Source organism: Oryctolagus cuniculus, chromosome 3 (assembly GCF_051225735.1).
Source record: "Oryctolagus cuniculus isolate XC-2025 breed Fujian yellow rabbit chromosome 3, ASM5122573v1, whole genome shotgun sequence".
NCBI classification, from domain to species: Eukaryota; Metazoa; Chordata; class Mammalia; order Lagomorpha; family Leporidae; genus Oryctolagus; species Oryctolagus cuniculus.
Window position 1 is genome coordinate 30,515,872 of NC_142869.1, and position 26,367 is coordinate 30,542,238.

The following is a 26,367-nucleotide window of genomic DNA, read 5'->3' on the forward strand; positions in this document are numbered from 1 at the left end:
CTTTATCCCTTTAAAATTCAGATTCTTCTGATTCTTTCTCAGAAGTACAGAGTGCTCTATTGGAGCACATACTCCCTCACACAAAAACTTGTACAAATTCTTCTAACATTTACCAAGTAATACATTCAAATTGAATAAAAAGCAATTCTATGTTGACAAGAATTGATGATATGTTAGTATGACACAGAAATTGATACTTTTAAAAGTATTCTCAAATTCTACCAGTTAGAACTTTAACATTTTTTAAAAAGGGATTATTAAGACAAAGAGTTAATGTTTGCTAAACTAAAAACTGAAAAAAACATAAACAATGCCAAAAATCACATATGCAAAGGAAAGCCCTAACTGGTCCTCACAACTTTTATTTCTTTAAAACTTATTCTAAAGGGGTCCCCATTTTAATATCCATAATGATGAGTTTGCAGTTAGTACTACTGTTTCGTTCAATGGAATTAAGAAAGCAATCCGTATCAACATACAAGGTTCTAGATGCTATGTGATATACAAAGGTAAATCAAATTCACGAGTTTTTCTTTTTTTTTTTTTTTGGTAGAATAATGCATTTCTTTGACTTTGGTCATACCTCTTTAGCTATAGTGACAGCAATCCTAGTGATAGGGTTGCTCTATAAATCCAGCATCAACAGTCACCAAATTGTATTTAAATACCCAAATTGCATGCAGAATGTATTACATTAATGGCAGTCATAAACTGATTCTTCAAGACTGGTCTTGTAAATAAAAAACTAAATTACTCAGGACTTCGAATAACTTTATTAAGAGTTGGTTCGAGAGTTGACTTTCTGGATGCTGATGCTCAGTGACTGAGTCTTTCCTAGGTGATTATCCCCCAGTGCTGGGCAGAGAATATGCATTTATTGTTCTCTGGTTTCCCTTCCTTTATACAGACAGTCCTTCAACCTTGGCATTCTGACATCTGTCCCTATTTTCCCCAACGTTTCTTTGTTACTAAGCATTCAAAAACCAAATGTTCTAGCATGGCTTATTTCCCCATATGCTACTTAGAATGTGGTTGTCCTTATATCTCTCTGGGAACCATTTCCTCCCTAACGACTGTTTCTTCTAGCTAGGTCATCCACAGAAAGGTTTGGTGTCTCCTTGGCAACCACATGCTATTAACATTTCTCAGTATCCTTTTTACTCCCACTCATCACATTTCACATTTTCGTTTTTATTATTAATCTTTGAAGAGTTTTCATTTAGCCCTTATCTTTGTTTTATATCCCCCATGTTAAATGTCCATGCTCTCATACATACTCTGCGTCCTGGTCTTAAAATGCCTCCAGATTTTGTTTACATGGGAGGGTAGAGATAAATCTGGTCTACAGACTAATAAGTCTTTAAAATTCCTTTAGCTGTGTTGTATAAGCCTTACAGTTTCCTATCAAATTGTAAGTTTGGTAAATGAAGGTGATTCACACGCTCCTATATTGAGTTATATTAACATTTTGGTACCAGATATAAATATGAAATTCAAATAGTACGTTTACAAAGTAGGATTTTATGAGCCCTCTCTACACTGTAGTTGTGATACTGTCTGTAACAAAAAGTTAGATGGTAGAGGTAAAAAAATTGAAATTTGAACATGCAAAATTTCTGAAGTTGAATCTCAGGTATTTCTCTTACCAACTGTTTGATGTTGGACAAGATCCACATCTTCTTTTAACTAAAGCAGAAATATAGTATCATCCTCATAGAATGATTGGAGGAGTAATCGAAATAATTTAATATGCAGCAGGTAGTCAAGGGACCTTAAATGAATAAGGCCTTTTAGCCACATAGGATAATCTATGATGTCTGTTTTGAGCAGATTTAGTCCACAACAGCTTATTGCTAATTTCCTAATTCTATTTTAGGGCATCTTATACAAAAACCAAAGGATACTTTGACTTAGTTTCTTCCCTCATTTATTGGCTCAATAAGATCTAAATTGTATATATTCTTAATTATCCTTTTTCTACTTCCACAAATTAACTTTACTAAAAACTCCCTAAATTATTTACATTTAAAAAAATTAAAAAGCCATACCTGCAAGTAAAGACAAATAAATAAACTCCTAATGTAGGTTTTTAAAAAGTGTTATTTTTAGAAAAAAGATTTTACTTATTTATTTTGAAAATTAGAGTTACAGAGAGAGAGAGAGAGAGAGAGAGGGAGAGATAGGGAGAGATCTTCCATTCACTAGTTCACTCCCTAGATGGCTACAACAGCCAGCACTGGGCCAGGCTGAAAACAGGAGCCGGGAATTTCACTCAGGTCTCCCATGTACATGGCAGGGGCCTAAATACTTTGGTCATCTTCCACTAATTTTCCCAGGCAATTAACAGGCAGCTGAATCGAAGTGGAATAGCCAGGACAAGACCTGGCCACCACATGGGATGCCAGCATCACAGTTGGAGGCTTAACCCACTTCATCAGAATGCCCATCCCCAAAATTGTTTGTTTGTTTTAGTTTTTCTTGTGTTGAAAATTTTGTAATTTTCACTCAGGTCTAGAGTAAGGGAAATCATGCATTATGTTTCAAGCATTCACAGATAATTTTAGGCACTGTTATGTTTTCTGTGATAATGAATTCTCTATAGTTATGTTAAGAATTCTTTCATCTTCAGACTTTGGAATTATCTATGGCAAAATTTCTCTATGCCTTTGGGGTCGACATGTAATAACCCCGCAAGTCTTTCTGGTTGCTACTCTCCACAGTTCTTGACTGAAGTTCCAGCTCTGCTATTACTGAGTGAAAATACAGGCATACTGTTAGATTGTTTTTTAACCTAGTACTGTTGGTGGTGGGAATGTGAAGTATACAACCATTATGGAAGACACTATGGAGATTCCTCAGAAATATGAAAATAAGTCTACTATATGACCCAGCTAACCCACTCCTGAGAATTTACCCAGAGAAAGTGAAATCACCATATGAAAGAGTTATTTGTAACCCCCTGTTTATTGCAGCTCAGTTAACAGTAGCTGAAATACAGAATCAACCCAAATGTCCACCCACTGATGACTGTATAAAGAAAAAAGAAAATATATATACATACAATGGAATACTACTCAGCCATAAAAAGAATGAAATTCTGCCTTTTGCAACAAAATGGATGCAACTGAAGACCATTATGCTTAGTGAAATAATCCAGTTCCAAAAAGACAAATACCATGTGTTTTCTCTAACTGGTAGTTCATAATGAATATGAAAATATTCATTTAATAATGACATCTTATAATTTGATTACTGTTCTTTGCCCATGTTTATACTCCTGTGGAACAGTGGCTTTTCTAGTTTTTACTTGTTTAACATTATGATTATTGCTGCATTAAGCCTGTGATGAGAAAGTTGAAATTATGTCATAGCAAAAATTAAGGTAAAAATAAAGAAAGGAAAGAAGGGGGATGGGGGATGGGGGATGGTGAAAGAGAGGGAAGTGTGGTTATAGTCTTAGACGTGTATCTTAGAAATACCTGAAGTCTATTTATTTGATATTAATAGAAATTTTTAAAAGATTTATTTATTTGAAAGGAATAGTTACAAAGATAGGAGGGAGGGACACACTCTCATTCACAGAGTGTTATCTTCTATCTACCGGTTCACTCCCCAAATGGCCACAATGGCTAGATCTAGGCCAAGCTAAAGCCAGAAACCTGGAACTTCATCAAGATCTCTTATGTGGGTATCAGGGGCTAAAATTCTTGGGCCATCTTCTGCTGCTTTCCCTGCTAATGCATTAGCAGGGAGCTGGATCAAAAGTAGAGCAGCCAGCACTCGAACTGGTGCCCTAATGAGATGCTGGTATTGCAGGTGGCAGCTTAATCCACTATGCCACAATGCTGGCCCCCTAGATTTGGTGTTTATATCGGATTCAGGTAAAGTTTTCCTTGGATATGAACAGATTAATTATTTTTGAAGGCTTCATCTTCTGAAAGATATGTCATAATTTGTATAAGTGTGTTCGTGTTTTTTATAGGAAAAAGCATATACAAATTTTATTTCATGCCTAAGGCCTAGAGTATACATTTTTTGTGTTAGTTTTTCTAGCTACTTAAGAATGTATAACATTATGCTTTATGTATAGAATTTAACAGATCCCAGCATATCCATCTCTTTTCTCTTTACTGGATAATTTCTGTCAGTATTTTATTGAAAGAACTGGTGCCAAGGTTATTTATTTCAAATTGAGTGTTCCAAGTCTGGAAGGTTCTGGAATGTTTAGCTTTTGACCACAATATACATGCCTTTTTATATTCCAGTCACCTACACACAATCTACACTGCTTCCTTTAAGTGAAGTTTCATCAGTTAGAATGAATGACTTTTTTCATTTTCAATTATCTTTATATACAGAAGGGAATGAATGATTTTTTAAAAAAAGATTTATTTATTCATTTGAAAGAGTTACACGCAGTGAGAAGGAGAGGCAGAGAGAGAGGTCTTCCATCCACTGGTTCACACCCCAATTGGCCACACCAGCCAGAGCTGTGCTGATCCGAAGCCAGGATCCAGGAGCTTACTCTAGGTCTCCCACTCAGGTGCAGGGGCCAAACACACAGGCCATCCTCCACTTCTTTCTCAGGCCATAGCAGAGAGCTGGATCAGAAGTGGAGCAGCCAGGTCTTGAACCGGCACCCATATGGGATGCTGGCACTGCAGGCAGCAGCTTTACCTGATACACCATAGCACTGGCCCCAAGGAATGATTGTGTAGCTTTAATTTTCCTCCTCACTTTTCAGTGTGAAATTGCATTTTCATCAGACATATATTTTCCTGCCTCTTAGGTTATTTAATTTTTTTTTCTTGTACCAAATTTAAACAACTAAAAACTCTAAGATACATAAGCCTTTTGGCTAGCAATATATCTACTCCTAGAAGTACATAAGAGCCAAAAGAAATGGTAAATATTTTATGATAGCAGTGGTCACTGTTGTCTTGGTAATAATGGGAAAAAAACTTGGAAGCAATCAAGGAAGCCATTTATGTGTATTGGTCGGACAAATATGAGTGCAACATAATGAGATTACATGTATAGTTAAAATAATAACTACTTAGTTTTTAATTTTTAAATTTATTTATTTTCATGTTATTTGAAAGACAGAAAAAGACATAGAGAAACAAAGAGAGATCTTACATCCGCTGGTTCGCTCCCCAGATGACAGCAATAGTCAGGGCTGAGGCCAAACACCACGACAGCTGCAGCTTGGCCAGGCTTGGCCAAGGAATTGGAACTCATTCTGTCTCCCACATGAATGGCCTGGATCAAAGTACTTGAGTTGCCACCACTGCTGCCCAGGGCGCACACTGGCAAGAAGCTGAAATTCTGAAAGAGTTGGTACTACAGCCTGTATTCTGATATGGAATACAGGCAGCCCAAGCAACTTCTTATCTACTATGCCAAACACTTACTCCTTGATAAAAAAAAAATAAGTTAAAGACAATTGCTTTAAGCTGGATATTGTGCTAAGTACTTTATACATAATTCCATTTAATTTGTACATCAATCCTACAAAATAGGTATTTTATTAACCCTATTATATTTATGAAGTTATTAAATCTTAGAGAAATTGAGTAATTTAAGCAAAATGACACAAGTCAGAAGTAACAGAATTTAAATGCTAGATTTTCTGACTTCAGAGACCAGGATCCTGATCTTTGGAGCAGTTGAAATTTATTAATAGAAGGAAAAATAATCTGATGTAAATTCTTATGATAAGCCTTTTGAAATTTTAATTATTTGTATTTTCTGTGCTGCACATACTATGTAAATTACTATGTAATAAAGTAATGCACGTTGAAAGAAAAATTTGAAAAGTACATAAATTATATTATTTAATCCAAATTTACATATAGATATAAAATACATTCCCTATTTTCTTTATATTTGCTTATGTTTCAAAATCCTTTTAAAAGAAGATAATCCTTATTATATGGTCAAAGGGCTCTGTGCCATGAACGTAGTTTTCCACTCCTTTTCTGCTCAATACTATAAATATTTATCATTCTCATTGACTATGTCCCCCATTTTCTAACAAACTTTTAGACACCTCTTTGGATGTACATCAAGTACACTTTATACTTTAAAGCAAACAAAGTAAAATTCCTTCTTTAATGTATTTTTCAGTTGACTACACCTGGAGTCTATAACTATTCTTCATTTAAAAAATCCACTATAATTATCCTTCATGCACTTTTTATAAGCTCAATACAACCAATTTTTAAAGACTTTGTGTTACTATTTTTGATAAATATTTTTATATTTTTACATATATATTCCTTTGAAATGTTTCTGAAAAAAGTGGATAAAAGTAACCTAAGATAGAAGTGTCTTTCTTCATTACTGTGAAATGCTTTCATCTCTCAGATAGGTTAAGTTGTCCTCCCTTCACTTATTTGTTGCAACTTAATCTTCCTCTTCTTCTCACTCTTTCTTTTCTGTCTCTCTCTCTCCTGCCCCCTTCTTTCACTCCAGATTCCTATACATAAAAAAATTAACAAAATTTATTTCCAGTATGGAAAGAGAATGGGAAAATTGATGAATCAAATCTCCTGCTAGAAAGGTAATAAATTGACCCCAAGTTTTCTACTTTTCAATGTGAAATATAGGGAAGTAAAAAGAAGTCAGAACACATTCATTTCTTCCTCGTCTGCATCATTCCCCTCAGGAACACTTTTTTCTTCTGGAGATCTATTAATATACTCCTAACAGTTGAAGTACACAAAGGATGGTGAAGAGCATCCTGGACAAGAAATAGAAGATTTGAATTTTATCTCTCATATTGTTTCTGTGTTCTTTAAATCAGTTATTTGACTACAAAAGGAGATGATGCCAGTAGTACTTGCATTTAAGAGTTGTTTTGATTTCCACAGAGATAATGGATGTAAAAATGAGTGGTTGAGAACTCATGTACAATGTAGTATTCAAAAACGTAACTACTTGGAGCTTTTTCCTGAGTTCCAGATGCTGCTTTCTGATTGTTTACTGGACATGGCAGCTTGGATTATAGGCAACTGACTATATATTCCAAATAAAACTTACCTTTTTAAGTTCTCTACATGTTCTGTACATGTTATCTATAAGAAATAATACTTTCATCAACCTATACCCCAAATTAGAAACCTAAGATCCTCTTAGACTCTTCTTTCATCTAATCTTACAAATTAAAATCTTTTTCACTTTCTTTACAACTCTTTCCTCCATTCCTAAGAATACATTTGGTATTTCTTGTTTATACATCTGGTATTCTATGTATATTTCCACTATCAAGCAATATGCTATTTTCTGTTACTTTCACTTTTTCTCTTATTTGACTAGAACTCATTGTTGATAGGAATTGTGCGTTATCACTGCTGTTGTTATGCTGGTTTTTAGTTTCTCCTTTCGTTCATTCAGCAATTAATTATTCAATGTAACTTTGTTCTGGCCACTGATCATACAATTGTAGATAAGACATATAAAGAGCCCATTCTCACATACAAACAAGACATTCTCTGCAGCTCACATTCGTGGGTGGGGTGAAAATGTCAGACATCAAAGTGTGCTACATACAGATTTAAATGCAGGGTGGGGTGATGAAGAGGAACTAGGTGCCCACTCAATGGATAATAGCAAGGGTGATGCGTAAGTTCATATCTGAGTGATAAAGGGGAGAAAAGATTAGGAGAGAAAATATGAAGGCTTGAAAACTTGAGGGTAGTGGGCAAGAGAGGGTGTATTATATGAGGTCCAAGAAAAAGGTGGGGCCAGGTTGTGTATGGATTTGTAAACTAGGATGTTTGAATTTTATTTTAAATGGCACCAGAATTATCAGAGTGTTTATCTAACTAAAGACATCACTTTGGCTCTGTGGAGAATGTATTACAAGGCAACAGAGGCGAAAGCAGGAAAAAGATTCAGGAGCTGTTGTATGAGTCTGGAAAGATATTCATGGTTAAAGACCTCACAGTTCTGGTAAAGATGAAGATAAATGCATGAATTCTAGCATACACAAAATGCAGGACCCAATACATTCATAATAATCATATAATAGATGAATGAGTAAATAAACATAAAGTTACTGAAATCAAATCCCTGATCTCAATTAGCACACAAATTAAGATAAATGTGTATGATGAATTACACAAAATTATTTTTATGCTTTTTCATTGTATAACTCCTGTATTAAATAAGCTTTTTCACTCAACCTATTAATCCCCATGTCCTTGTGGAAAGATATGCAAATCTTTGAAAGGAAATCAGCATGAGTGTGCAGATTCTTTAAAGGAGTTGCAATAGGTACCCATAAGATCTGAGAGTGAAATGGGTGATAAGCATATGTTAACATTATTACAATTTTTTTTTGACAAGCAGAGTTAGACAGTGAGAGAGACAGAGACAAAGGTCTTCCTTTTCCGTTGGTTCGCCCCCCAAATGGCCGCTATGGCTGGCGTGCTGCGGCCAAGGCGCACTGTGCTGATCCAAAGCCAGGAGCCAGGTGCTTCTTCCTGGTCTCCCATGAGGGGTCAGGGCCCAAGCACTTGGGCCATCCTCCACTGCCTTCCCGGGCCGCAGCAGAGAGCTGGACTGGAAGAGGAGCAACCAGGACAGAATCCAGCTCCCCAACCGGGACTAGAACCTGGTGTGCCCGCGCTGCAGGCGGAGGATTAGCCTAGTAAGCCATGGCACCGGCCAACATTATTACAATTTAATGATACAATTTTTAACTTGTAGTTGTTTGTTGTTATAACATATTCTTAAAAATATTAGTAATGGAATAATTTATTGTAAGGAGGGTGACATAAAAGTTAACAAACTAAAAGGTATCATAAATATGAATTGGGCACATTAAATTTACAAAAATATTAGCTTTTATTTCACTTTAACTGTATGTCATATTCTTGGCAAATACAATATGTAATTTAATACTCTTATTTAATTGATAGATGACTATTCATTTGATAAACATTAGCTTGCAATTTCAACTATTTTAAATATCTAATTGGAATTCTAAGCCAAAATATGCACTTAAACAAATGTCAGTTCACTAAATTAGTAAAGTCTCCAAAGTGTATATTGATATGTACTATGAAGAATTTCATTCCAAAATAATCAAGCTTTTGAATCATCAGGCAAACATACAAGCTAGACTACTAAACAGTTGAAGAAATTTTACTCCACTGATTTACTTTGTAGCATTAATTTGAGTATTTTTGTTTCTTTGCAAGAGTTGACAAAGATAGCAATTCAAAAATTACAAAGTTGCCATTAAGAATACTATCACTGTTCTTTCTCTGATGTTTCCTAATATCGGAGAGAAAATTTGGAGTAGAACTTCAGGGATGATCTGCTTTGGTCATGTATAAAATGATTAAGGGAATAACTTATTAAAGTGAATAGCTGTTGTTTTTCTGCAAGATTCAGGCTGCTGTGCAGATGAACTGCCCAGGGACAAATGACACTTTTTCAGTAAAGTCTGATTGCTTGGACTTAGACAGGGCCAGGCTATAAACGTGGCCATTTACCACAATGTGAGACATGCCAGGAAAATCTCTTCCATCACCCCACTCAACACCAATTTCTTGACCTGCTTTGCCAAAGTCCATGAGAAGTCCCAGTGATTCACCTTTGCATTTAAGTTTAGAGGTCACTGGACAATATGGAAAATCTTTGTTGGAAACAGCAGCTGTTTTGAAGTCAGTTAGAATAGAGCTACTTATCCCAACCCTCCTAGTGCTAGATGAAGAAAAGAATATTATCCTCAAGGAGTTGTTCTATGAAAACTAAGTGAAATTACATAAGTAAGTGTGTGTTGCAGAATGCTGCATATAGTGATGCTAGTTCACTTCATTTTTCTCATAGTGAACAGTTCAGAGGCTTTGGAAGAAGAGGGCTCCTGTGGCCTGCTAGGGATTCACGCAATATTATGGGTGCTACTGGATACAGAAAAAACAATCAAGACACATTGTGACTGCTTCATTGTTTGGTCTGAAGTTAGCTGCCAATGAAGGTACTGAAAGTTTGATGAGCATGTGATAAGATGGGGCTATATTAAATGATCTGATAATTCCAGTCTGTCCTTCAGATTTCAGGGTGGCATTGTTCCCAGACACGTTGCTCATCCCATTCCTGAAACCTTCAGAGAAAGAGCTTCCTCCTTAGTAAAGCATCCTAGGGTTTGCCAGTCACAACAACATGGAAAAGCTTCCAAGTATCTCACTGCATTTTTTTGCTGCAGTTGGCCTGAATGTGCCTTTCTTGGAGATGGAAAAATACAGAAGGGATTCACTTAAAGAAATTTGTTATATATGTAGAAAGTAAATGGTGACACTGAATTTACCTTGCAAAAAGTTTTAAAAAATTTTTATGTAGAAAATTTATTGTTAAATACCACTTTTGTTCTATTTATAAAACAATTTGGTTAGAAAAATCAAACAGCCAAGTATAAAATATTAGACAAATTTACAAATGCTACTGTGTTTAATGATTTTATGGAAGTTTTCTTTTGTGCTTCTAACACTTTTAATTACTAAAGACACAGATTGTTGAAATCATTTTCTGAAATTACAATTAGGCTTTTATTTGGAGAACGTAGAAAGGTGAAGACCACCCAGAGAGAAAGAGGAAGGAAAGAAAAGGGAAAAAAAAACCAGAGTCTTCTTCAATAGAAAATATTTGAAAACTAAAAGTAGAAAAACTAGGAGTCTAAGATATATACAGATACTAATTGATTCTGCATAGACTGAAAAACCAAGTTTGTTTAAAGGAAACATGAGAAAGTCTTACTGCTATTAAAAATGATCAATAACATAAATGTTAATAATACTTTGTATTTTGCAAAAAAGAATTTAATAAAGTTCCTCTTTTCAAACTTGTAAATTTTCTAAAATGATAAGAATAATAACTTTATAATAGGCTTCTGTTATTATTCAAGCAGAGTAACATATGTTGGAATGCCTTAGGCAATTAAGTAAACAGTGAGCTGCTTACTTTGGAGGCAAATAAACATTTGAGCAACTAGACTATTACAGTAAATAGGTACTATAGTGCACTGAATGGTACCCTGAGGAGGGTTTTTGAAATGAGAAAGTAATAATAGCTAATATTAATTGAGTGCTTACAATATGCCAGACACTGTTAAGTGGTCTAAAAGTACTAGATTATTTATTCTTCACAATTCTATGATGGAAGGACCAATCATTTTTTATTCCTATTTTACAAACATGGAAACTGAAGCCAGAGAGGATATGGAAGCTGTCCAAAGTCAAAGATCCCAGAAGGGACAGATCCAGAAATGGAAATCAAGTTGTCATGTCCCGGGGGATATCCTGCCATACACAGAGTGACACCACTTCACATAGCAAAGCCTGAAGCAGAAATCAGTAATGTGATGAAGTACAAATGAGGAGAGAAGTTCATTTCCTGCTATAGAAAGCAAGAGGATATTCTAGTGCTTCCTAACTTTCTCATATTTGCCAAAAGAGATTAAAAATAGGTAGTGGTTAACAAGGAAGAATTACAGTTTTTTTAAAATGAAGAATTACAAAAACTAATCCTCTTAAATCTAACAGAGTGGTCTACAAAAGATGAAAATATATCCATCATTTTCTTTCAAAATGAAAATATTATATAACACACACAAACACAATGCAGTATTAGGTTCTTGTCTAGCACCTTTGCCTATAGTGTTGATCAACTTTCTGGGGGAGGAATTCATGGAAGTCTTATTAACAAAATATGCCATTATATTTTCAGCTGATACACTGAAGATCGGTTAAGAGAATCCGGTCGAATTTTGTCATTTTAATGAAGATCCCCAGACTCAAGTTTAAATATCAAGCAGTAAGCTGGAGTGATTAAAAGCTAGACCCTCTGAGAATCTTCATGTTGAATATTTCAGAGAGATTGCTCTAAATGCAGCCACCAGAGACACAATAGATTATTCCACAGCCCACATTTCCTCCTGCTTTAAATTCTGAATATTAATTACAAGAAACATAAAGAAAAACTTCCAGATGGATTTTATCCTCTCTAGAAGTGTCAGGAATTCATGAAATCTAGGGAAGGATTGTCCCCTTCTGAGGGACAAAGGATAATCTTTGCTGTTGTGGGAATAGAGGCCGGACATGACTAGGGACTCCCTGGAGCTGTTTGATATTTCTTAAATATAGAGTCTTTGGAATCTCTTGCCCAGAGCAGGTTGCCATGGAAACAGAGGAGTCAGCATTTGCAGTCAGTTAGTAAAAGATTTCATCATTTGTGTTTTTTCCAAAACCTGGTTGGTGCAGAATGTTACAACAGTAACTTTGCCTCTAAAACATTTGACATTGGCTACTGACTGCTACCAAAGGTCACCTTTTCAATGCTATTGTGTCACCAATGGTGCTAAAGCTAGCTAGAAAAAGATACTGTGAGGGTTGCCAAGCTTACAGAAGTCTCATCATGGAGCTTGAAATAACAAGGTCTGTGTTAAAAAGCCAATGAAGCATCTCTGCTTCAATGAACCCCCTGCCTCCACTCTCCAAGCCAGAATATATAGCAATAGGAATCTCAGTTGCTGTCAGTGATACAGTTTAGAGAAGAATGCACACAGGGATGAAGGGAGAAAAGGAAGGAGAGACAGAAAAGAGGAATGAGTGCAGGATGACTTGCAAAACTGAAATGCACAATGTCAAATGCAAGGGAAAAAGAAATCAGTGTAAATTTTTATTGCCTAGATAGTAACCTTTCTGGAAAAGAATTTAGTATTCCTAGTGGGTTAGAAAACACACATAATCTATGATCCAGCAATTGCACTCCCTAGAACAGAGTCCCAAGACACCCTTGCACATGTACATCGGAGCACATGTACATTAACAATCCTGGTTTCCCTGGGTATAACAGCAAATCTGTTGGAGACTTTACTGAATACTGCATCAGCATGGATGATACTCACAAATTGTTATGGAGTAAATGACTGAGTCATAAAAGGACAAATGCAGTAAGAATGCAAAACGTTCAAAACTAAACATGCATTATCTAAAGAGATTTGCAAAAAGACACAATATTGTTAAAAAGAATAAAGGAATTATTAACTTGAAGTCAAGCAACATGTTTATTTATTTTCGGAGAAGATGGAGAGACATTTCGATTGAGGAGAAAAATATGATTGCTGATGATTTCCTTCTATCCTGCAATTTTAAGTATTTAATATGTGCAGATCATTACAGATACTCCTGAACTTACTGTTAAAATGAAAATCATAAGCGAAAATAATACAAATCTAATAATAAAAACTGAAAAACAAAAATTCCCATGGAATATCGTCTTGGTCATTATCTTTAACAAAGAATGTTACAGGTCGGCGCTGCGCTTCACTAGGCTAATCCTCCGCCTATGGCACCGGCACCCCTGGTTCTAGTCTTGGTCGAGGTGCCGCATTCTGTCCCAGTTGCTCCTCTTCCAGTCCAGCTCTCTGCTGTGGCCCAGGAAGGCAGTGGAGGATGGCCCAAGTGCTTGGGCCCTGCACCTGCATGGGAGACCAGGAGGAAGCACCTGGCTCACCTGGATCCTGGCTTTGGATTGGCGCAGTGCACCAGCCGTAACGGCTACTTTGGGGGAAAAGGAAGACCTTTCTCTCTGTCTCTCTCTCTCTCTCACACTGTCTAACTCTGCCTGGAAAAAAAAAAAACACAAAGAATATTACACACAAATAGGCATTTATTATTGGCAGATATAATAATAGTCTTAATAGAATTGTATAATCTATTGATTACTCACAGCATTTTAATGTGGATTTGATTATTGGTATCTAGACAACAGAAGCTCAGATGTGACATATCAAAGAATACAGAGCTAGAAAATGAATAGACTGAAATTCTGGTCATGGTTAAAAGGCCTGATTGCTTACAATTCCCTTAAAATGTGATCTCTAATATGCCCAGATCACTTCACATCTTATTTTCTCTGCCAATGGTGCCTATCAACTCATACCTTCCCTCTACTTTTTACTTTTGTTGGTTCCAATTCACATGGAACCCTATGGATCCTAATTATGTTTTCTTTTGTCACATCTAGGGCATCATTTCCAACAAATCAGTGAACTATTGTTCATTTGTGAACAGATACATAAGGATTAAAGGTAAAAAATGATATGACTCTATAGCCGACATATCCCTTTTGTGATATTGAAGACTCCAACTTTAGTCCTCTGACATTTAGTTTTGAGTCTACAGAAGATTAATTAAACTATTTGTATCTTTTACTTTCTTTCATCATTAATATTATTTAAATATCCTTTAAATTATAAGCTTCTAGTTCCTGGGTAGTTGAAATCAGAGCTGGGATTGACACTTGAAACAACAGTGACAGAAACTTGAAGGGAAAGGAAGCAGTTCAATCTCTTAAAAAGGGGAGCTTCCTGAGCTCTTCAAAGTCATGTGCCAGGGAGCTCTGCTCTCTACTTCATCCTAAAGCAAAGATATTAGCTAATCTTAGAAAAATTCCCTTACAGCATAGCACTGACTCAGTGGCTATGACTCAGCATGCTTGACAGTCAGAGCTAGCCTTGAAACATCAGATGCAATTTCCTGGAAGCTGCTGTCAAATCTATTTACAAAGCCAAGCAGAAGAAGTTTCATCAGGAACTCAGTTGTGTACCTGTCTTGGCATATGCAGAAGTTCCTGTATCTGCTGCGAAGCTACAGAGATTACATGGAAGAAGGTGAGATGTAAGGCAATAAACTCAAGGAAGTAGTAATGCTTTATTACCTCTCTCACTGCTTCTTCCAACATGTGCGCACATAAAAAAATTTCAAAATACACACAGATGCACACATAAAGACTAGGAGTGTAGGGAGAGAGATTTTGAGTGTGCCTTTTCGGTGGAGCCCTGACTAGGTATCAGGTTAAAGCTTTTGGGAAAGAGATTGTAAGAACTAGAAGAACTGGTTTCTCTCTACACTGCTGAGGTGGAGACAAAGAGTGTGAGTGAGAGTGGAGTTGGTGTATGAGAGGTCTGCTGTACCTGTCCAGTGCACTCTCATTCTGGTAGTAGATGGTACTTGACTCATGTCGCCGTGCAAATGCAAATCTCCCAGAGACCTGCCCATCATGTTTCAGAACCAGTCTTTATAATTATGGAACTGGTGTCTACTTTTTGACTGCAGTTTGTGGAACAGGAGAAGTTTGTAGCACTGAATGATGGTGGTTGGAATGGCATAGTTCATTCTCCATGTCCCATTTAGGTGTGGCAGTCATTACTAAATTTCCATTCACATTTCATTACTCAAAACTACTCATGAGACTCAAATCTAACTTCAAAAGAGTCTGGTAAATGAATATTTGTGTCTCCAAACCACCACACAATCCTTTTTCGTACTTCACATTGTTCATCATTCCTTCACATCAATTCTTTCCCATTTCATTCACTTTTTTGAAAGGCAGAGTGACCAGTGACATAGTAAGGTGGGGCGGAGTGGGAGAGAGAGAGAGAGAGAGAGAGAATCTTTCATCCATTTTGGTTCACTCCCCAAATTGTGACAATAGGCAGGTCTGGTCCAATCAAAAGCCAGGAGACAGAAACTCCATCCTGGCCTCCCATATGGGTGCAGGGGCCAAGGACGTGGGCCATTATCTGCTGCCTTCTCAGGCACATTAGCAAGAAGGTGGATCAGAAGTGGAACAACCTAGGGTCCAACTCACAATCTGATATGGGATGCTGGTATTCAGCAGTGGTTTAACCTGCTGCTCTAAATCTGTTCCTTCTTTCATATCTTTATCTTCATGTCTTTCAGCTGTTCTTTGTATTAATAGTTTATTATTTATTACTAAATTTGTAATGTAGTTATTTTAAAAATATATGATAGCAAATTAAGTAAAACTATTTAACAACATTAATATGCTAGGGATATAAAGTTTACATTTGGCAATTTTATGGGCAGAATCTCATTAAGTCAGATTATAAGCAGAGGTTAGTAATATGAGAAGTGTTATCTTTTATCACTAACTTGTTGACTATTATGTGCATTTTTCCCCCATGTTGTGTCATTCTTTTTATTATCGTTAAATTTTTGTCTTAATTAATTTATAGAGAATAATTTCATGAATTTCATAGAAACAATTCCAAAAATATAATTGTTCTTTCCTTCCTTCCCTCTTCCATCCTCCTTCCTTTCTTTCCTTTTAATGTTTTGCATAGAATACTTTTAATTTACTTTATAATCACAGGCTCAATGCTCCTCTAAACACAGAACTCTACAAGTAAAATGTTTATAGATCATTGTCCCACAGGGGTATAGACAAGGATTATAGATAACACTTAAATCACAAGACAGATCATTTTCCTTATTTAAATGCAGGAACATGCAAAAGCACATTTTGTTTCATATAAGCCAGAGGAAAAAAAATATAATTTTCACCAATGTGGTCCTCCTCTAACATAATCTCATGTTTGCATTTTCTACCATTGCTTTGATTTTAAATGAAGCTCCTTTCCTTCTGAAGAGCTGATTGAACTTGACCTAACTTCACTCTCATGGCCTAATATTGTTCAAAGCCTTCCCCACACTCTGAACATTCCTGCATATGCTTTCAGCTTCTAGTTAAGGTCTCATCTCTACCATTTCCATGTAATTCTCTACTAGTTTCAAAACAAAATAAATCACATATTTGGAAAATTTACTGAAGATCTGAGAGAGTCATAGTAGTAATCTGATTGATCTGTATCTAAACAATTCTTTATGTGAATTGATTTATTTTGAGTTTGGGTTAAGACACAGGTGCTTCCTATTTCTCAGCAATCATGTTGTCAGTGTGTGATGCTTCTCTGTCAGGCCTTCTGGAAAGAGTATCTCAATCCATCCTTCTCTAGAATTCTGCTACAATTCCTAGGAATTTCTAAGAATTATGCTAGAATTCCTTGTAGAATCATCACAGAAACCAATGATCACTACATCATGGGATATACTCTTCTCTATAAATTATGGTATGGTTTATGGTCTAAGAGGTACACACCAAACTGTGTTTTGTAGCTTTTCATAAGTAATAGTTTTGAGATTATGGGGAACTGCTCAAAGCTTCCAACCTCAAGATTTATCCAGACCAAATCACTAAGAAACAGAAAATCTAAGCAGAGAAGTAATGAGTAGTGAGACTGAATTAGCAATAAAATGTCTCCCATCAAAGAAACTTACAGGACCAGATGGCTTCACTCATGAATTCTACCAAACATTTAAGAAGAATTAAAATTACTTCCTAAATTGTGTCAAGAAACAGAAGAGTGGATTCTTCTAAACTCATTCTAAAAGGCAAACATTACTTCAATACCAAAACCAATCAGAGAAACGACGAAAAAGAAAGCTATAAACCAATATCCTTGATGAATATAGATGCAAAAATCTTGAACAAAATTCTAGCCAATCTATTCAAGCAGCATGTGAGAAAGATTATTCACTATGATCAAGTGGGATTCATTCTAAGGATGTAAGGAGAGTTAAAAATAAGTCAATCAATAAACATAATATACCATATGAAAGAATTAAAGTCAAAATCATATGATCATAGGTATAGATAAGGCATTTGATAAATTTCAATATCTTTTTGTGATAAAAATTCTAAACAAATTAGTTATAGAAGGAATATACTTCAAACTAATAATAGGCTGTATATCACAAGCTAACAGATAACATCATACTGATTGGGAAAAACCTCAAGGTTTTCTTCCAAAGATGAGGAACAAACCAAGGATGCTCACTTTCCCTATACTTGGTTCTGGAAGTCCTATCAGGGTAATTAAGCAAGAGGAAGAAATAAAGCTCATTCAAATTTGAAAAGAAGGAGTCAAATTATCACTATTTGCAGAAGACATGATCATATGCAGTGAATACTCCAAAGATTCCAGCAAAAGGCTACAAGGATTAATAAGGCAATTCAGCAAAGTTGCAAAATACGAAGTCAGTGTGCAAAAATAAATAGTGCTTTTATATACCAGTAGAGGATCAACTGAAAAAGAAGTCAAGACAAAAACCCTATTTCTAAGAGCCAAAAAAAATACCTAAGAGTAAATTTAACTAAAGAGGTTATCAATCTTTATGATGAAAACTATACATATATGATGAAAGAAATTGAAGAGAATGTTAAAAAATGGAAAGGCATCACAACTTCATGGACTGAAATAATCAATACCATTAATATGTCCATCCTCCCTGAAGTGATTTATAGATTCAATTTAAAATCAAAATTCTAATAAATACTTTCACAGAACTAGAAAAAACACTAGAAAAAACACTACCAAAATTTGTATATTTGTGTGGAACTACGCAAGATCCTAACTAGCCAAAGCAATTTTGCCAGGAACAGCAAATGAAGAAAAAATGCATTAGCTATCTTTAAAATACATTAGGGAGTACAGTAATTAAAATAACATGATATTAATAAAAAATAAATGTAGGTACATGAAGCATAATAGAGATTCTAAAAATATACCCACAGAGCTACAGCCAACTAATCTTTGACAAATATGTCAAGAATATGATTTGTAGAAAACAGTTTTATACAAAAAATGGTGCTAGGAATGTTGGGTATCTACATGAAGAAGAATAAAACTAGATCCACAACTCTCACATTGCACAAAACAAAAATCAACTCAGAATGTATTAAAGATCTAAATTCGGCCGGCGCCGTGGCTCAATAGGTTAATCCTCCACCTTGCGGCGCCGGCACACCGGGTTCTAGTCCCGGTCGGGGCGCCGGATTCTGTCCCGGTTGCCCCTCTTCCAGGCCAGCTCTCTGCTATGGCCAGGGAGTGCAGTGGAGGATGGCCCAGGTGCTTGGGCCCTGCACCCCATGGGAGACCAGGAAAAAGCACCTGGATCCTGGCTCCTGCCATCGGATCAGCGCGGTGCGCCGGCTGCAGCGGCGGCCATTGGAGGGTGAACCAATGGCAAGGGAAGACCTTTCTCTCTCTGTCTCTCTCTCTCACTGTCCACTCTGCCTGTCAAAAAAAAAATAAAAATAAAAAAAAAATAATAAAGATCTAAATTCAAGATTGAAAATTTTGTTACTACTATAAGAAAACAAAAGAAAACAATTCAGAACATTAGAGATAACCTATAAAATGGAAGAAAATAATTGTAAGTTGTATATCTGACAATAATAACCAGACTAAATAAGGACCTTAAACAAGTGAACAGCAAAGCAAATAAAAATAAACAGTAGATCTATGCAGATATTTCTTAAATGAAGACAAACCAATGGTCAACAGGTAAATGAAAAAAATGATCTCAACAGTAATAAAGAAATGTGAATAAAAACCACAATCAAAGACCACTTCAGTTAGATTGATTATTATCAAGAAGTGAAGATTACAACTCTTTGCAAGAATTTTGAGAAAAGAATCTTTTTACACTGTTGGTGGTATGTAAATTAGCATACTCATTGTGGAAATCAGTACAGAGGTTCCTCTAAAAACTATAAATAGAAATACCATATGAGGCAGCAATTCCACCACTGGGTATGTATCCCAGAGAATTGAAATCTGTCAGTCAAAGACATCTGCACTCACTGTCATGTTTATTTTAGTACTGTTCACAATACCCAACAATTGGAAACTATGTAAGTGTCCATTAACTGATGAATGGGTAAAGAAAATACAGTATACATACAGTCAGCCATAAAAAAGGATGAGATCTTGTCATTCACACCATCTGCATGGAACCGGAAGTTATTATGCAAAGTGAAATAAGCCAGGATTAGGAAGACAAATATTGGGCAGACATTGTGGTGCAGCAGTTAAGCTGCTGCTTGGGCTACCCACACCCATTGCTGATTTGAGTTTTGGCTACTTGTTTCCAATCCAACTCCCTGTTAATATACCTAGGGAACAGCGGTTGATGGCTCATGAACTTGAGTTCCTGCCACACAAGTAGGAGACTTGAATGGAGCTCCTGACACCTTGCTTTAGCCTGACCCAGCCCTTGGCTATTGTGGCTATTTGGGAAGTGAATCAGTAGATGGAAGATTTCTCTCTCTCATTCTCTCTCTCTTGTTCTCTCTCTCTCTCTGTGTGTGTAACATTGCCTTTCAAACAAATAAATCTTTAAAAACAGAAAGACTTTAAAAAAAAGAAGACTAATATCACATCATCTCACCCCTGTGATGTCTAGAAAATGGTGATTTCATAGAGTTAAGAGTACAATGGTGGTTCCCAGATGCTGGGGATAGAAAATGGGGCAGAGGGTTTGAGGAAACAGAGGTTAATATGTAGTAAGTTATAACTAGAGAGGAGGAAGAAATAAAAAGTTCTGGAGTTCTTTGTCACATAGAGTGGACATAGGCAACATTAATGTACTGTATACATTATAATTTCTCTATTAAAAAACTAAAGGACAGGATTTTGAATGGTTTTCACCATAAAGAAATGTTACATGCTTGAAGAGACAGATAAGTTTACTGTGGTTGGACATTACAGAGAATATACATGTAACAAAACTCCACTTTGTAGTCCAAGACACACAATTATTGTGTCTCTTAATAAAATTTAATAAATAAATTTTAAAATAGGCAAATACTTAAAGAAATTGCTGATTACCTAAACCAAATGTTTAGTTAAATGAAAGAATTTAAAGGACTGGTATCTGAAGGAATTGTAAAGATTGGTAGAACAATTATTACCAAGATAGGAAATATTTTTGACTAACATCACACTACTAGCTGCATATTTGACAAATTCAAGAGTTAGAATGAGTTAACGTTCTATGAAGTATTGAATGCTTCGTAGATGAAGCATTGTCTGATAAGCCTCATTTTCATACTTTCTACTTCCTTCTTTTAAAAAATCAAAGTAGTAAATCTTACATGTCTCATTTTAAAGGAAGGCCTCCAATGTTTAATTATTATTATTTTATACACTTGGAATGGAGGAATGATTCAGAAAAGAAATCTTAGAAACCACTGGGTGCCACACAGAACTCAGATTACAGATCAATTGGCCTAATAAAAATGTTTGAAGCCATGGTACCTGCTCTAGCGCAGCACCTGGCTTTTCATTTGCAATATCCTGCCTCAATGTTCTACTGCATAAGCTCCCATTACAGAGCTACAGGCCTTATTGACTCCTTACTGGGGTCAGCCGGGTGTGGAATGGGTTAGGAATTGGTATAGCCTCTCATTATGTTGCCGTTCTGCTCCATTATCTGACTGGCCTAGGGCAGTGTGCTGAGTGTAATGTCTGCAGTACAGATAGAGACAGCTTAATTCTTGAGATCTTTAAAAACGCATAAAGGGAATATTTTAGAAATTAAGACATGTATGCAAACAAAGAAGTCTCAGTGGCTACACTGATCTCCCGTGCTAAAGTGAAGCTCCAGTGCTCACTGAAAGTACTGAGAATGGTAAGGGGACTCAGGGTCACAGGGAGTGTTGTGGAGTAGAGTTGTCATTGAGATGAACCTGTACATTCCATTTCACATGGCTGCTTAGAAGTCCTTTTGTTTTGGGTGAGAGTTGGCAAGGACGTGGCACATACCTCTCAGCAACAAAATCTTGTATTTCTAGAATTGAGCCTGTCCGTGATGCAAGGTCCATGACTCTCTGAGTCCTGTCTCAGCACCCTAGGCACCTTCCCTGGCACCTATTTTACTATTCCTCAGTGATAATCATGCCCCAAGAGAGAAGCCCTTGTAACTGTGAAAAATCCAGGGCAGAAGTTGTCCAAAATTCCATTTGTGCATAAAGATACACAACATTGATTGAAATTAGACTTTTTTTACTTTAAAAACTTGCAACTACTCATAAAAAGAGATGTTGGCTTCTTTTTGCACATACTGGTTATTATGGCCACTAAATTTCTAAATATATTTTGATGACTGTATTTGTAGTTAAGTGGGAGCTTATTTGTGTCATGATTGTCTGCCACAAATGGTTACATTTTTGGAGGAAAAGACCTAGTCCTTCTCAGCTGTTATGTCATAACAAGGCTTGGTAGGGATGATACATAAGTGATTCTCCATAATGACTTATTATAGGAATGGACAAGCCCCAACCATTGTCATTTGGTGACACTGAATATTTTAGTTTGTCGACTCATCTTTCCTCTACTGCTACTTTGTGCAATTTTAGTCTATTATTACTTTCACTTCTTGGGTATGCCAAGTATATTCTTATAATCTGTGGTAGGATAAGCTAGAAGTGACACTTTGTCATTCATAGAGCCTTTTTAGACACATAAATAATTATGACATCAGAGGAAGTCATGTGGTATGGGTGAAAGAGCAGTGAACTGGAAACCAACATCATTTTACTTTAGCATCTAAACTATCTGAGGGTGATAGCTAACTTTTCTGAACATGTTTCTTCATTGAAAAAATGAAACAAAATGCCTTTTTTATTTGCATTTTTGAAGATGGGATGAGAAAACATAAGTATATGTGGCATATAGTACAAATTCATGTCATGTTTAATCTGATCTCCACAAAAACAAGTGGTTAGCAGAAACAGATGTGCATGGTAACTAAGACCATTCTCCAGAACTGACTCCACCAGCACATTTTGGAGGCTTCAACATGAACAAGCTATGCTTTAGCTCACTCACACATGACTGAAGTGCATGTCTGACATTAGACCACTTTTCGCTGCTGTAACATTAAAAAGAATCGTGCCATCTTGAAGAAATCTTAAGAGAAAGCACAACTGTTAGGTAAATAATCTGCAAAATGTAGATGCTTCTGAGTTCTGCCATCTTAGGATGGAGGAGACTTTCAAATTCCCACCTTTCTGCTCAACTCTCTTTCTCAACCCAGAAAATTTACTGTAATTAGCTCACATGATTTACCAGGTCATATTATATGAGATTTGTTAGGGAGACTTGGGGAGCCTGTCTTCCTTCAGCTTCCCCAGATGCAGACAAGAAGTGATACGTGGGGAACAGCCAGAAGGGTGTGGATACAATGGCAGTATTCATGGGAAAATAGCCATGTGATCTTCAAAAAATGTCAGCCTTTTTAAAGCCATTGAGGTACAAAATTTTATCTCAATTACAAGGTAGTAGATATGAAAGGTTCTGGAATTATCTAATTTGGTCTGAACTACTTCAAGACCTAGAAATAATAAATAGAAAGCGTCAGGTAGGCTCACATGATGTATTTTAAATCAATTAGTCTCATTTGAGCATGTATAGTACAGTAATATCCCTTCACATTTGCTCATTCAACTAGGATTCAAGCGGTACTAAAAGCGCTTTCTCATTCGAGAAATACTGCAATAGACTATCGAATTTCCCACTGATTCTCAGTCACGGGCTGTGCACTACACCATCATTTTCAGTAGAAACCTGGTTGCTGGAGCTCTGCTAATGTAAAGCCCTAATCCATGGTTAACTGCTCGATTTTTCTCCAGTACTCTTCCTACTGACATTTGGCCTCGTTAAGGAGGTCGAATACCTGCCCACCACCTTCTTTTGCTACATGGCCTCACGGCTATATTTTGGATAATAGTAATTAACATCTGTGCAGGATGATTTTATTCACAGTTTTGAAGCATTAATTAGTGTTATAACATCCTTAAGAAGTAATTATAAGTCTCACACTTTTTACAGAGGAAACTGACACACAGCCTGATTAAGTCACATGTCTATACTTGTGCACAAGGGCAAGGAGTGGACTGGGAGAACCTGAGGTACACACGGCTTCTCTGCCTGACACCAGTAAACGGGGTACCACGGTGCTTGCAGCATCATGGTCCGGAGCTTCCTGAGTAGCTGAAGACCCTTGGTTGATTCTTGTAATGGAGCTTTTGAGTAAACTCTGGTAAAAATGGGGGATTGGCTGAGCATTGGTTTTCCCAATGGAGAGCTCCAGAGGGAAGAAGTCCACTTGGGAAGACCTCTAAAACCATTCAAAGATATATGAGGGTACTTTAAAAAGTTTATGGAAAATGTAATGAAAAGATAAATTTGTTTTGCTGAAAAAAAGTTTTCAAATCTGTGCATAAGAAGGGATTTCAAAACGTTTATAGAAAATGTGTATTTGTGAAAAAAAAATCCAGATTTCAATTTTTTTGCACCCAAATAAACTTATTTTTAATTCCATTTCTCCACTAACTTTTAAAAGTACCCTTGACAAGATGTGAGAGATTCATCTACCTTTCTGTTACCATTTTTGGTAAATATACTCCACCATTTTTACCTTAGACTCTAATGCAGAGATAAATTAGGAAAAATAAGAGACAACTAAACATTTTGACTCAGATCTCAATCTCTCAATCTAGAATTGACTATAATACATCTAGTACTGAAAACAGCATATTTAAAATTATTTGTTTTTTGATATATGATTTAATAGTTTTCCATAAAATACATAAGATTTGGCATCATCCCATCAATAACAATGGGCTTCTCTTTAGCTAGGCTTTATTTTAAAATGAACATTTAGGGCAAATGTTTGGCTTAGCAATTAAGACACTCTGTTGGGATGCCTGCAGACCATATCAGAGTATTTGGGTCTGAGTCCAGCTCTGCTCCCGATCAAGCACAGCCTGCTAATAAATGCACTCTGGCAGCAAGTGATTGAGTTTCTGGCTCCTGGCCTGGCCATTGTGGGTATGTGAGGAATGAACCAGTGATAAGAACTTTCTCTGTTTCTAAGTTTCTCATGCTAACAATAAAATAAAAATTAAAGATAGCATGTATTGATAATTTTTTTTTGACAGGCAGAGTGGACAGTGAGAGAGAGAGAAAGAAAGAAAGGTCTTCCTTTTCCATTGGTTCACCCTCCAATGGCCGCCGCGCTGCAGCCAGCACCGTGCTGATCTGAAGGCAGGAGCCAGGTGCTTCTCCTGGTCTCCCATGCGGGTGTAGGGCCCAAGCACCTGGGCCATCCTCCACTGTACTCCTGGGCCACAGCAGACAGCTGGCCTGGAAGAGGAGCAACCGGGACAGAATCCTGCACCCCGACGGGGACGAGAACCCGGTGTGCTGGCACTGCTAGGCGGAGGATTAGCCTAGTGAACCGCGGTACTGGCCAGAATTTAAGAGTTTTCATTTTGTGGGTGGACTGCTTGTGTATTTGTTCACTGAATGAAGATATAAGTTCTTAAAACTTTCGATTTTTTTTTTTTGGTCATGGTTTTGGAAATTTTTATAGTTTACTTAAGAAGATAAAATGTAAATTATGTATTAAGCTCCAAGTGTTTTAGCTAAAAGCAAGGATTGCTCATATCAAACAAAATGGGTTTTTTGAAAGGTGAAAAGTATTTCATTGTTTTTATGGAGCCACAGGTTGGAGCAATTGAACTGTCCATCCGGACTCTTCATACCCTTGTTTTCTCCCTAAAAGCAGGCAGAAGTCAGAACTCTCATGCAGCAACTAGCTGGTCCCATGTGCAGACAGATTCTCCAATGTCTATCTCTAGGTTTCGTCTTGAAGGGAAATGCATATTGAGTCTGTAGATTCTATGTAACTATAGACTCTGGGTTATGAGATAGGTAATACTGCCACTTTAGATGAGAATATCTTCCTATTAAATATTGAATTGTGTGATTTTTTTTTAAAACATTATTTGTTTGAAAGAGTTACAAAGAGAGGGACAGACAGAGAAAGAGAGATATCTTCCATTCTCTGGTTCGCTCTCTAGATGGCCACAATGGTCAGAACAGGGCCCTGTCGAAGCCAGGAGCCAATAGCTTCTTCCAGGACTCCCATGTGGGCATTAGGGCCCAAGCACCTGGGTCATCTTTCACTGCCAGTGTTGCAGGTGATGGTTTTACTCAGTATTCCACAGTGTCGGCCTGAATTGTGTGATTTCTAAATTTGTACAGAGTCCATTTGGCCATGTAACAATCCAGTGAGCTGGATTATAAACTGCTGTACACTACTTTGTCCCAAATCAAATATAGGAATGCCCTGAGGATAAAAACTAAGGCACACTGGGGAAGCTGCTAGGTAAGGAAAGTCATCAATCGTATTTATAGGCACTCAGTGTTGATGCTTTTACCTCTAAAATAAGAGTGAAAACTGCTACAATCTCTTCATTCTTCACACTACAGCTTAATCTCAGTCCTTCCTTCTAATTGGTTTTCCTTGTTGTTCAAATTAAGGAATTGAGCCGGTACTTGTTTACAGAGAAAATCTCCTGGAGTGCAAATTGTAACATGTAATTCTCTCCTCAATGTAAACTCCTTCAGTGATTCCAGGGAGCCCAAAACAGATTTAAGATTTCATAGCATGAAATAAAGCTATTCACCAGGCGGTTTCTCTATGTCTCATAATTTCCTAGTGAAACCTTGGGTCTCGTTCACTCCTACTCTATGGTGTAATTTTATTAGGCTGAAAAGGGTATTCCATACTTCTGTACCTCAGTATGTCACGGTGCTTTCAAAGGGATATCCTGTCTGTCTGCTGAGTGAAATCATGT